At 35.1% G+C, this 12,012-nt stretch overlaps 1 protein-coding gene across 1 annotated transcript in view; it reads left to right on the top strand.

Annotated features, from left to right (window-relative positions):
• The window catches only part of LOC124368708 (metal cation symporter ZIP14-like), a 63,202-nt gene that overhangs the window by 22,273 nt on the left and 28,917 nt on the right, over positions 1-12,012 (top strand). The gene's annotated exons all lie outside the window — the stretch shown is intronic.

Consider the following 12,012-nt stretch of genomic DNA (forward strand, 5'->3'; position numbering starts at 1 on the left):
TGTATTAAGTAAAAGTAGAAAATGATAAATAAAAATGTTAGATATTTAAAACATAGATAATGCTCTGTAAGTAGTGATTTGCTACAAGCTAAGTATTTGCTGATGACAGCCAGTAAGTAGAGGGCGTGTTGTCTGAGGGTCACCGTCACAGACGCATTGTCAGCAGGTGTGGAGCAAATACTCCCATCTGCTTGACCTAATAGCTGGCTCTATCTGTCTTCTAGCAGATGGTGCTGTAGATAGTGTCGTGTTGGCTATGACGTCACTGTTGTGTTTCGGCTTTATTCAGCCTGTTATCTTATTTATTTACTTGTTGTCAGTGGAAAAAATAAGTATCAGTAGTGCTATAAAATAACAAAATTAATTAGAAAAGTACTTGAGTTTGTTATGTTATGTGATATATCTTGTATATCAAATCAAATCAAATCATTTCTTTATTGCTTTTAGACAATATATAACATTGTATAGCAGTCGTCATATATTCAAACAGCAAATACTCTACACACCCACACACAGTCAGACTTACATTTCACTCATTCACACTAATTCACACTATCTTTGGATCCAGATTTTAAATTTTGGTAATTTAAGATATTTTTAGATATCCCAGCGACTCATCATAAACTCCTCTAGCGAATAAAATGCTTTTGACACCAACAGGCATTTGAGACGAGTTTTGAAAAGGATTTGATTAGTTGCATTTTTTACACTTTCAGGGAGCTTGTTGATTAAGCCGACGCCAACCTGATGCGGTAAATGCTGAGATACCGCCAGTCTATGACTATGGACTCTAAAGTTGTCCCTGGCTCTAGTTTCATACTGATGAAAGTCCCTGCCCGGACTAAAGTGCACTTCGATTGACAGTACAGGATCACATGAAATATATAGAGACAGGGCAATGTCAGCAAACCTAGCTCCCTAAAAGAGTCCCTACACGACTCTCTGTAATTCAACTTTGCAATAATTCTAATTGCCTTTTTTTGAAGCCTGAAAACGCGTTCCATCTTGTGTTTAGCACAGCCCCCCCACAGTCTCAAGTCATACGCAAAGTGCGGATATATGAGACCGAAATATGCCGTCATTAAGACTTCAGGGGAACAGTATTTAGCTAGGCTTCGCAAGGCAAATATGCCAGAAGTAATTCTAGCACATATATTGTTAACGTGGTCGTCCCAGGTCAGACCTTGATCAATGTACATCCCCAGGAATTTCGTGGATCCAGTTTCCTCTAAAAGGACATCGTCCACAAATACAGCAGGTTGCCTTGCAAATTCCCTTGGTCTTAGGCAGAAATTGATGACATTTGATTTTGATTGGTTCGTTTTCAAATTCCTGTCAGTAAAATACTGAATGCATGAAGTCAGTTCCACAAATGATGTGATTTCCAAATCTTGTGTAGTTTTTCCTTTGAAGCAAAGAGTTGTGTCGTCGGCATACTGAATCATATCACCATGCTGGATCACTGAGTTAAGTCTACAGACGTAAACCAAAAAAAGAATAGGCCCAAGAATAGAACCCTGAGGGACACCGTGGGCTATTTTAATTTTACTAGAGATGACATTCGAAATCTGCACGCATTGATCTCGATTCTTAAGATAAGAAGCAAGCCACGCGTTTGGCAGACCCCGAATGCCACATTTTTGTAACTGGTGCAACAGTGTTTCATGATGCACACAGTCAAATGCTTTGGATAGGTCAAGAAATATGCTGAGCACTTGTTTCTCGCCTTTCCAAGCCATCAACAACATTGTTCAAAAGACTGTTTACTGCGTCAATTGTTGATCTTTTTTTCCTGAAGCCAAATTGTTCAGGATTTATAATTTCATTGCTTTCTAGAAAGCTTTCAAGTCTTTAACAGAAAACCTTTTCAACAATTTTGCTGAAAACTGGAAGAATTGAAATTGGACGATAATTGCTGGTTTTGCAAGGATCGTCTTTTTTAAAAATCGGTATAACTTTAGCTGTTTTCAGTAGACATGGAAAAGTTGCAGATTCAAATGAAAAATTTATCAATTTTGTGAGTGGCCTCAAAATGTACCTAAAACAACGTTTGAGTAACCAAACTGACATCCCGTTAGCGTCACACGATTTCTTTGAATTCAACCCCTGTATGACACGAGCTAACTCCTCCACACACACAGGGGCCAGAGCCATGAATGCAACCGGTTCCCTAACACCCATTTTATGATATCGAGGTTCTGAAATTGACGAATCAGTTGAGGCCACAGAAGAAAAATAATTATTAAACTCGTTGGCAACTTGCAACTGATCATCAATTACGCGTTCATTAATTTTGATTGATATAGACTCAAGGTTTCAGTCCAAGTTTGATTTTTGTGCCGATTCATTGATTATTTTCCATGCAGTTTTAGAAAAGTTTTCACAATTTCTCAGGGCTCTATTGACGTCATGAGCTTTAGCAGCTTGAATGACTTTTCTATAGACCCTTCGATATGATCTGTAAAATGTTTTAAAATTTTCGTTTTGTGTTGGACAAATATTGAGTGAAAAAATTTGAGTTTATCTCTGGAAATGAGAATCCCTTTAGTTAACCAGGAATTATTTTTGGGTTTGAAATTGTTTTTGGTTTTTTTAAAAGGACACGAAACGTCTAAATAATAAATGAAACGGTCATTGAAAGCTTGATACATGTCATTGACATTCTCAAAGCTGTTCAAAAAGCTCCAGGTTTCGTTTTTTAATAAATTGTTCAAATTGGAAATGTTTTGGAAATTGAAAGCTCTTTTAATTTTAAAAGATGATTTTTGAGTTTCTATTTTACATCCATGTATCACAACCTCCTGCGCAAAGTGATCGGAGACAGCCGTATTCAAAACAGAGACCGTGACATTAGGAATGTTTGTAATGACGTTGTCGATGGCAGTACTCGTCATAGCAGTCACTCGTGTTGGGGAGTTCACGGACCAATTTAGATTAAATGAGCTTAAAACATCCCGCAGCCGCTGGGTCAGGGGGTCGGTGGGATCCAAAACGTTGATATTTAGATCGCCAATTATAGTAAATTTCGATGAGTTTAAGAAAAGACCATTTATAAGATTTTCGAGGTTTGTAAAAAAAGATTCGGCACATCCATTGGGTGATCTATACAACCCTACGATTGATATTTTTCCAAGAGTGTTAGATATGATCTTAACACCACTGGCCTCAAAGTTTAGATCGGTAATGTGATTAATTTTGAAATGTTCAAACTTCAATGGTGCTTTCACGAAAATTGCCACACCGCCCCCTTTAAAGTGCGTTCGACAAAAATTTGATGCCAATTCATAATTTTGAATTTTGAAAAAATTTATTGTTTCAGTTCTGAAACCGTGTTCCGAGACAACAAATACATCAGGTTTGAGTTCGTCACACATGAGCATTAGCTCATCTATTTTATTGGTTGCACATTGGGCGTTTTGATGTACCAATATAAACTTTTCAGTTTGTTTTGAATTAGAAAACTTTTGAAATTTTGGCAAATTTTGAGTTGGGTATTTTTCTAAATTTTTAACTGGATCCAAAGTTTCTCCTAACCTTTCTTTAAACAAGAGTCGACAATTGAGTTTTTTTGGTTAGGAGAGCGTCCATTTTCATTTTCCCTTTCAGTGAAGGTTCCTGCTACGGCGTCAGCGTAGGTGTCAAAATTTCCGGGACGAACTACTGGATGATGTGGAGTGTTGTCCGTGCATGGAGTGTCTAGAGAGGGCACTTGAATGGGAGAAAGAGAGCTAGTTGATTGGAAGGGGGTGGAGATTGGTGATGACTGCAGTTTGATGACTGCAATCTTGAAAAGATTGTTGCAGTTGTTGATCTAGTTCGTGCTGCTACTTAAAGTTTTCTTGGATTTTTATTGTCTTCAAGGTATTTAAATGTTCCTTAAATAGATGATAATAAACTTACAGTTTAGAAGTATTGATTGGTGTGTAGTTAAGTTGGTACTTTGTTGATTTTCCGACTTAAACTTCACTAAAATGTAGGATCACTTTCACACTAGATGATGGGTGTCCTCCATGTTGGATTGTTGTTATATTAATATTAATATTTGTCAAGTATTTACTCTAAAAATAAGCCAGTGCTATCTTAATCACATCATACCTCAAATCAAATTCCACTTACAGCGCTAGAGCCGAAAATTTCAGTTTTATTGGAAGAGTAGAAAATCAGTTAAAACGTAATCATTCATGACTATCTTATTTATTTATGTTTTATTAGTCAAATACAAGTTTTAGTTCTGTGTGAAATCACAGAACAATATATGAGTAAATTAATTAAAGTATACAAATACATTTTACGTTTAAACAATACTATGAACTATAACATTACAAAATCCAGGTGATACAATCAATACTACAAACAGTTGGAATAGACATTCTCATACAATTATAAAACTCTTTAGTTTAAAGCAGTGGGTTTTATCTGATAGGCTGACTATCTACAATATTATCAAACTGGTTCTACAGTAAGGAAACCTCCAGTAAGAAACTGGTTTTGTAAGCAAGATAAAAGTTATCTAGAGAAGATAAGGGAAATAAGCCTCATATTTGTATTATGTTCCTTTCCCAGTTATTTGTCTTTCTCCATCACACTAAAACCATTTTCCTTTGATTTGTGCATTATTGTGGTGGTGAATTTTTATTTATTTGTGGGCGGTAAAAAATAAACCATGTTAAAATACGTGTTTATGCCTCAATAAGATAAATTTCCCATTTTTGAGACTTAAAGTGGATAATAATTTTTGAGAAAGTAACTGTACTGTATGTCTTTTTTACCTAGAGATTATGCTGAAATGCACTACTTTTACGGGTATTTAAGAGGAAATGGTTCTGAATCCGCTAGATTATGCAGGCAGCATGTTGTCCGTCACAAAGATCCTCAACCTGATACATTCCCTGATCACCGTAGGATTTTAAGAGTTCATAATGCTTACTTGGAAGGTAGGGTGCCTGGTCATCCTTTAGAAATGCATGACCCTGATATCGTCAATTCTGTGTTTGAAAAAGTGGAAATAGACCCTAGAATCATTGTTAGGCGCATAGAACGTCATTGACGCTTTTTTGATTGAGTAGAATTTGCATTGAGCACAAACGTCGTCGTTTTAATTTTTTTTTTAAATTTTGACCAATAAAACATGTTAACAGCAGTGTCATTGAGTTTTAACAAACTTTCTTCTTCCAGTAAAATTGAAATTTTTCAGCTCCAAGCATTTTGGTTTTGAGTGGAGTTTAAGATATGATGCGATTGAGATAGCACTGCCATACTTTAAGGGTAAATTGCTGATAAGATGTACATGTTTTTAAACAGAAGTCTGGGAAATAGTTATAAGTTTTTAATTTTAATTTGCTCTTAAAGATTTAAAATTGTTCAGAATTTCATGTTTTCCAAGATTTAATGATTTTTCAAAACAACATGGATAGTTGTATGGTAACAAATTTATATAACTGATACATTTACCAGTCAGGTAGTTTAAAAAAATAATCAAGGAATAATCGTAACCATTTACGTAATCATAGCCAAGAACGTTACAACAGTCAAGAGTTTCGTAAAAAAATACAAAACAGTTAATAACTGAAAAACTAAAAAGAATCAGATAGCACGTTTTAGGTTATTTGATTACCTTTAGGGGTGTTCTATCTTTGGGCTTTTGCTTGATACTAATTTTTGGGACACCCTGTATGTTTAAATGCATACAGATTATACAAAAAAGAAAACATATTTAAAAAATTCACATTTGCCACAAAACAATGATATAATTTATAGAGTAGTGTTACAGTGAGCCAACCGTAGAAATTTTACTATATAATCTGGATATTTTCTATGAAATAATAAAATAATAGTTTTCACTGAAATAATAGTTGAAATAATCTGGAGATGTATATATCTCTTGGGAACGATGGTCATGATTTTTCTTATTGAATTCCATGTATTTTTACTGTTTTCAGTAAATTTTCATAATATGATAATTTTGTTTCCTCGGTGCCCTTCTACCTATACATCTTCTTTAATTTAGAAAAATGTGCAATATTTAATTAATTGTATGTTTACACAGAGAGTGTATTGAAAGTAGTCTGTTTTTCATTTTAGCTAATTGGGTTGTGTAACTATCTTTTTTACAAGAATTAGTTTTTTTTATCATATAAATGTTTAAATTCATTGTGTAAGACTTCAAACAATATTTAAAATGCCTTCTCAGTAGTATTCCGTAAAAACATTATGGATAATATAGATAAAACTTTTTACAAGTAATCCAAGTAGTTTCTACAATTTTTTTTAATTTTAATAAAACTGGATTGTTGTGCTCAGAGGCTGAAAATGGCACAGTTCTGCAAGTAAAATCCAAATGAAAGTAATAAGAACAAAAACATTATCAGTGAACACCACTAGTAGCATTATAATTTAAACAATGGAAATTGTTTTGTCTCAGAAGGTTAAGAAAAGATTCAACTTATATTTTAAAATTTCCACAAAAATTATCATAATGACTGCATAGTCAGGCATTGTGTTAAAAATTATAAAAAATGGGAATGATTTATGAAAGAGACTGGTAACAGTGAAACCGATTAGATACCGGTTTTGTGCTTATCTGTCATAACTCCTGTCATAAAAGAAGAACCAATTTGTTTACGTGATTAAAAACCCATTGTGTAGATACTTTGTCAAAACCACTTGAGAACATTTTATGAAAAGAGTCAATAACAGCCTCTACTTCCCTCCTGTTACATGGTTCCAACTTGATATCTTTATAGAAATGTGTATCTGTTAATATTTGTTCATATTTGTCATGTTGTTTATTGTTCTGCTTATTGATCAGACAGGTTAAGTGTAAGAAAGGGCCATGAGGCCCTAACTTTGCCTGTTTAAATAAACAAATTTTCATTTCATTTCATTTCATTTTTTATCTATGTCATAAAGTTGCCTAAATTTCTTGCTACGGCAACATTATTGTTATGACCTGACTTGATTTCTACTGTGTTAACAAAATAATTATTACATATACCAACCACCTCTTTTATTCAGAGTAAACTTTACCCCACATTCTGAAGGATTATATTTTAACATCATTCCCCACCTCAGAATTTATTATTATCCATGTATGTTTTGGAATATTATATGAGCTTATAATTTATTCCTAAAAAAAGATTTTTTTTGCTTTAGTGATTTTTTTCTGGTGGCGTTTTTCCTCTTCCTTAACTGTATTATTTACATATTTGTCTTTATTGTTTCATGCAAGGCTTTCCAAGTGTTGAATTTCCATAATTTTTTAGAATGAAATTTATTATTGTAAAACATCACATTTTTATTGAATGGAAGCACTAAATATGTCGTTCCAGATCTCACTCTCTAACATCTACTCAGAAATTATCTGAATTAACATTTCTATATTCCAGAATAATAAAATTATTAACAGTTAAAGAATGTGTACATTCTAACTCTAATGCCTGTTATGGTGATATGACACAACCACTTGCATGCACTATGTAAAAGTGTTATCTATTGCAAATATTATAGTTTCTGTGACTTAGTGGCTAGTCAACTAAACAGGCCGTATTAGCAATGCTTCTAAAAATATTTTTTAAATTGTCATGGCCCTTGAACAAGCAGATTAATTTTAAAACCTATAGCAATTAATTATTAAATTATCCAAATTTTTAACATGAAATCTGTCAAAATACTTAACCTTTCAAGGAAAACATTTACATTTGAATTAGTAGATCTATAACCACAACTTGTAATTAATAACATATATGTAAAAAAACATTGCAAAACTCAAATTGATCATCTAGTTATAATCCTAAAATTTCTTTGTGTAACTGTATTTGTTTACATTTAATGTTATTCCATACTAAGAATCATTACACCCCCTTTAGAAATTTACTCTGTAAAAAATCATTAATTAGATAGTTTTCAACAATTTGTAACAGTTTTTGCAAATTTAACATCATGTTTACTCAGTATAACAATGTGCAGACCAATTTCATCTAAAACTATCGGCAGTGATTCTTCTATTCTTCTTGCTAAATTAACAATATTCTGATGAAAAATTTATAAATTACTCATCTCATTTATATTATTTAAGTTGGGGCTTAATACACAACTACTCCCCCACTATGTTTTTGACAAATCAGCTGTTTACTGCTGCAATCTGGAGAAAAGAAGCTTGTCAATTGTGGCTTCGACAAACTTCCTATGGTGATTTTTAAACATATGTTTGGTGTTTGATAAATGAAGTGCTAATACACATTACCAATTAATTCTTCTTTTGGGACAGACATTTTTCCTGATCAGTCAAAATTGTTAAAAGTGATCCCTATTCATAAGAAAGAAAGCACAAAATTGGACCAGTTTCACTGTTACAGGACTCTTTCAAAAATGTATGAAAAATCTTATAAAAAGGCTTTTAATTTTAAATTATCTTGAGGTGAACAGTCTCTGTCATGATTCTCAACATGGGCTTAGGGATAATAGATGAGTTATTACAGTAGCTGCATCTCTCATAGAATATGAAGACAACACAGTAGAAGCCAGGCAATCCAATCCAAATGTGACTGGACTACTGCACTGGGTAGGCAATACAAGTACTATTAGAGACCTTAGGTTGCTCCTGCCAGGCAAGTCCACATTACAGAGATGACAATTACATAGAATCCATGCCACCTGATCCAAATGTGACTGGACTACTGCACTGGGTAGGCAATACAAGTACTATTAGAGACCTTAGGTTGCTCCTGCCAGGCAAGTCCACATCACAGAGATGACAACTACATAGAATCAATGCCACCTGATCCAAATGTGACTGGACTACTGCACTGGGTAGGCAATACAAGTAAGTACTATTAGAGACCTTAGGTTGCTCCTGCCAGGCAAGTCCACATCACAGAGATGACAACTACATAGAATCCATGCCACCTGATCCAAATGTGACTGGACTACTGCACTGGGTAGGCAATAGGAGTACTATTAGAGACCTTAGGTTGCTCCTGCCAGGCAAGTCCACATCACAGAGATGACAACTACATAGAATCCATGCCACCTGATCCAAATGTGACTGGACTACTGCACTGGGTAGGCAATAGGAGTACTATTAGAGACCTTAGGTTGCTCCTGCCAGGCAAGTCCACATCACAGAGATGACAACTACATAGAATCCATGCCACCTGATCCAAATGTGACTGGACTACTGCACTGGGTAGGCAATACAAGTAAGTACTATTAGAGACCTTAGGTTGCTCCTGCCAGGCAAGTCCACATTACAGAGATGACAAGTACATGGAATCCATGCCACCTGATCCAAATGTGACTGAACTACTGCACTGGGTAGGCAATAGGAGTACTTGTAGATGTGATGTACCGGCAAAATCGGAATTCGGAGTAATATTTTCCTAAATGAAAACCGGTCTGTTAAACATATCAAGGGCTTAACAATCCCTGTTACCAAATACAAGACAATCAAATTAACATCTCATGAATTAAATCTCTTAAAAATAAAACTGTTACAACACACTTATTTATTGTTCTTGAGCTTCAAAACACACACTTGGCTAATCCTGTATTATTGTTTACTCTATCACTGATTTCTCTAGGCAAATAGTAGGAAATTTAATTTATGCTAATGTATGATGTTTAAGTAGTTTTAAACTCTGCCTAAATCAAAACTTTATTCATGTTGTATTTCTTATAGTCATAAAACACACGATTTCCGAATAAGTTGGCTGTAAGAAACCTCCTTACTATGAAATTGTATTAGTATCTTTACCTTTATTGTATAAGTATGACTTCAGCCTGGGTTAAACTGTAAAGAGTGCCACACTGTTCTGCTTATCTTCATGGTTATAATTGCCTATTTGTACATTGTAAAGGGTCATTATCTCTGATTACATTGAGACCCAATTAAAGACCAAGAGTCCGGCTTGTAAACTTGGTTTATTGTCAAATATTGGTTGATTTTTGTTACTTATGAACAATTTTTAACCATTTGTGTGTTAATTTCTGTTTATACTCTGTAATAAAATATTTTTATGCCTGTATATTGTTATAGCAACTTAATTGATTTAATCTTTGGTTATATTCAAGTACAACACAATTACAAACCACAAATCATTCACATATAACATTGTTTACAATTAAAAAATTACATTTAAATCATAAAATAATGATATGAATTAAAAAAATGATATATTTCATTTTGTAGGTGTGTCATAATTCCATCTCTCCTAAAAATGTTAGCTCTAGAATCTCCTACAAGGAGCTGAATGTTTTGATGAGCTGTAGGACATACCCACATACATATGATATCTCAATAATCTCCTATACAATGCTCCCAGATGAGTAATTACCTAAATTAATGAGTTGTATAATCACCCACAATCCACCCTAAGCAATATAAGATCAGATCAACAGTAAATATATATTTATGACTGATGCTAAAACGAGTGTTGTACTGTTTACAAATTGTGTTTTTTGTTGTGTTACTACATTCTTTTTGTTTGTTTGTTTTGTTCTCTTAGGACAAGAAGCTTATAAATTGCACTTAGTCCTGTAAGAACATTAGCGCTGCTTCCAGAGTGACAGGATATTCAGGATGGGTAAGGTTAGTAGGGGCCGCCTCATATCGAGATCCATGAGGAAGAATTAGGGACTAATCTCAAAGTCATGCCTTCCCGGAAGAAGGGGAGGCCAGCTCTGAACCAGCCTTTCCAGTCAAAGCAGACAGGGGTGGCACACCCTTGTTGAGGCTAGCAAGAACCTCTGAGGTTAGGGAACAAACCCCACCAATTCCAACAGTCATCTCCCGCAGTAGACTAGACATATCGATTTGACCTTTAACCCCACAATCTTGACATTTGCGGTTAGTGATGTGCCCCTCCTAGACATCCATAAGGTTGCCTAGATTTAAGTGACACATTGGTTTTTGCTGTGCCCAGTGGTAGGTTCAACTGGAAGGTATAAACCAGCCAAAAGTGATTTCTGCTGGGTATAGGTAAACTGTGTTACCTCTTATACAGAAATATGTATTGTGCTGTTCCAGTATGGTGTCTAGGACTGATGTTTGTGACTGCCATCAGTCTCTGCTCACTGCTCGGTGTCAGTGTGTTATTATTTATAGAGATGTGTATTGTGCTGTTCCAGTATGGTGTCTAGGACTGATGTTTGTGACTGCCATCAGTCTCTGCTCACTGCTCGGTGTCAGTGTGTTATTATTTATATAGAGATGTGTATTGTGCTGTTCCAGTATGGTGTCTAGGACTGATGTTTGTGACTGCCATCAGTCTCTGCTCACTGCTCGGTGTCAGTGTGTTATTATTTATATAGAGATGTGTATTGTGCTGTTCCAGTATGGTGTCTAGGACTGATGTTTGTGACTGCCATCAGTCTCTGCTCACTGCTCGGTGTCAGTGTGTTATTATTTATATAGAGATGTGTATTGTGCTGTTCCAGTATGGTGTCTAGGACTGATGTTTGTGACTGCCATCAGTCTCTGCTCACTGCTCGGTGTCAGTGTGTTATTATTTATATAGAGATGTGTATTGTGCTGTTCCAGTATGGTGTCTAGGACTGATGTTTGTGACTGCCATCAGTCTCTGCTCACTGCTCGGTGTCAGTGTGTTATTATTTATATAGAGATGTGTATTGTGCTGTTCCAGTATGGTGTCTAGGACTGATGTTTGTGACTGCCATCAGTCTCTGCTCACTGCTCGGTGTCAGTGTGTTATTATTTATATAGAGATGTGTATTGTGCTGTTCCAGTATGGTGTCTAGGACTGATGTTTGTGACTGCCATCAGTCTCTGCTCACTGCTCGGTGTCAGTGTGTTATTATTTATATAGAGATGTGTATTGTGCTGTTCCAGTATGGTGTCTAGGACTGATGTTTGTGACTGCCATCAGTCTCTGCTCACTGCTCGGTGTCAGTGTGTTATTATTTATATAGAGATGTGTATTGTGCTGTTCCAGTATGGTGTCTAGGACTGATGTTTGTGACTGCCATCAGTCTCTGCTCACTGCTCGGTGTCAGTGT

The sequence above is a fragment of the Homalodisca vitripennis genome, chromosome X (genome assembly GCF_021130785.1).
Source record: "Homalodisca vitripennis isolate AUS2020 chromosome X, UT_GWSS_2.1, whole genome shotgun sequence".
NCBI classification, from domain to species: domain Eukaryota; kingdom Metazoa; phylum Arthropoda; class Insecta; order Hemiptera; family Cicadellidae; genus Homalodisca; species Homalodisca vitripennis.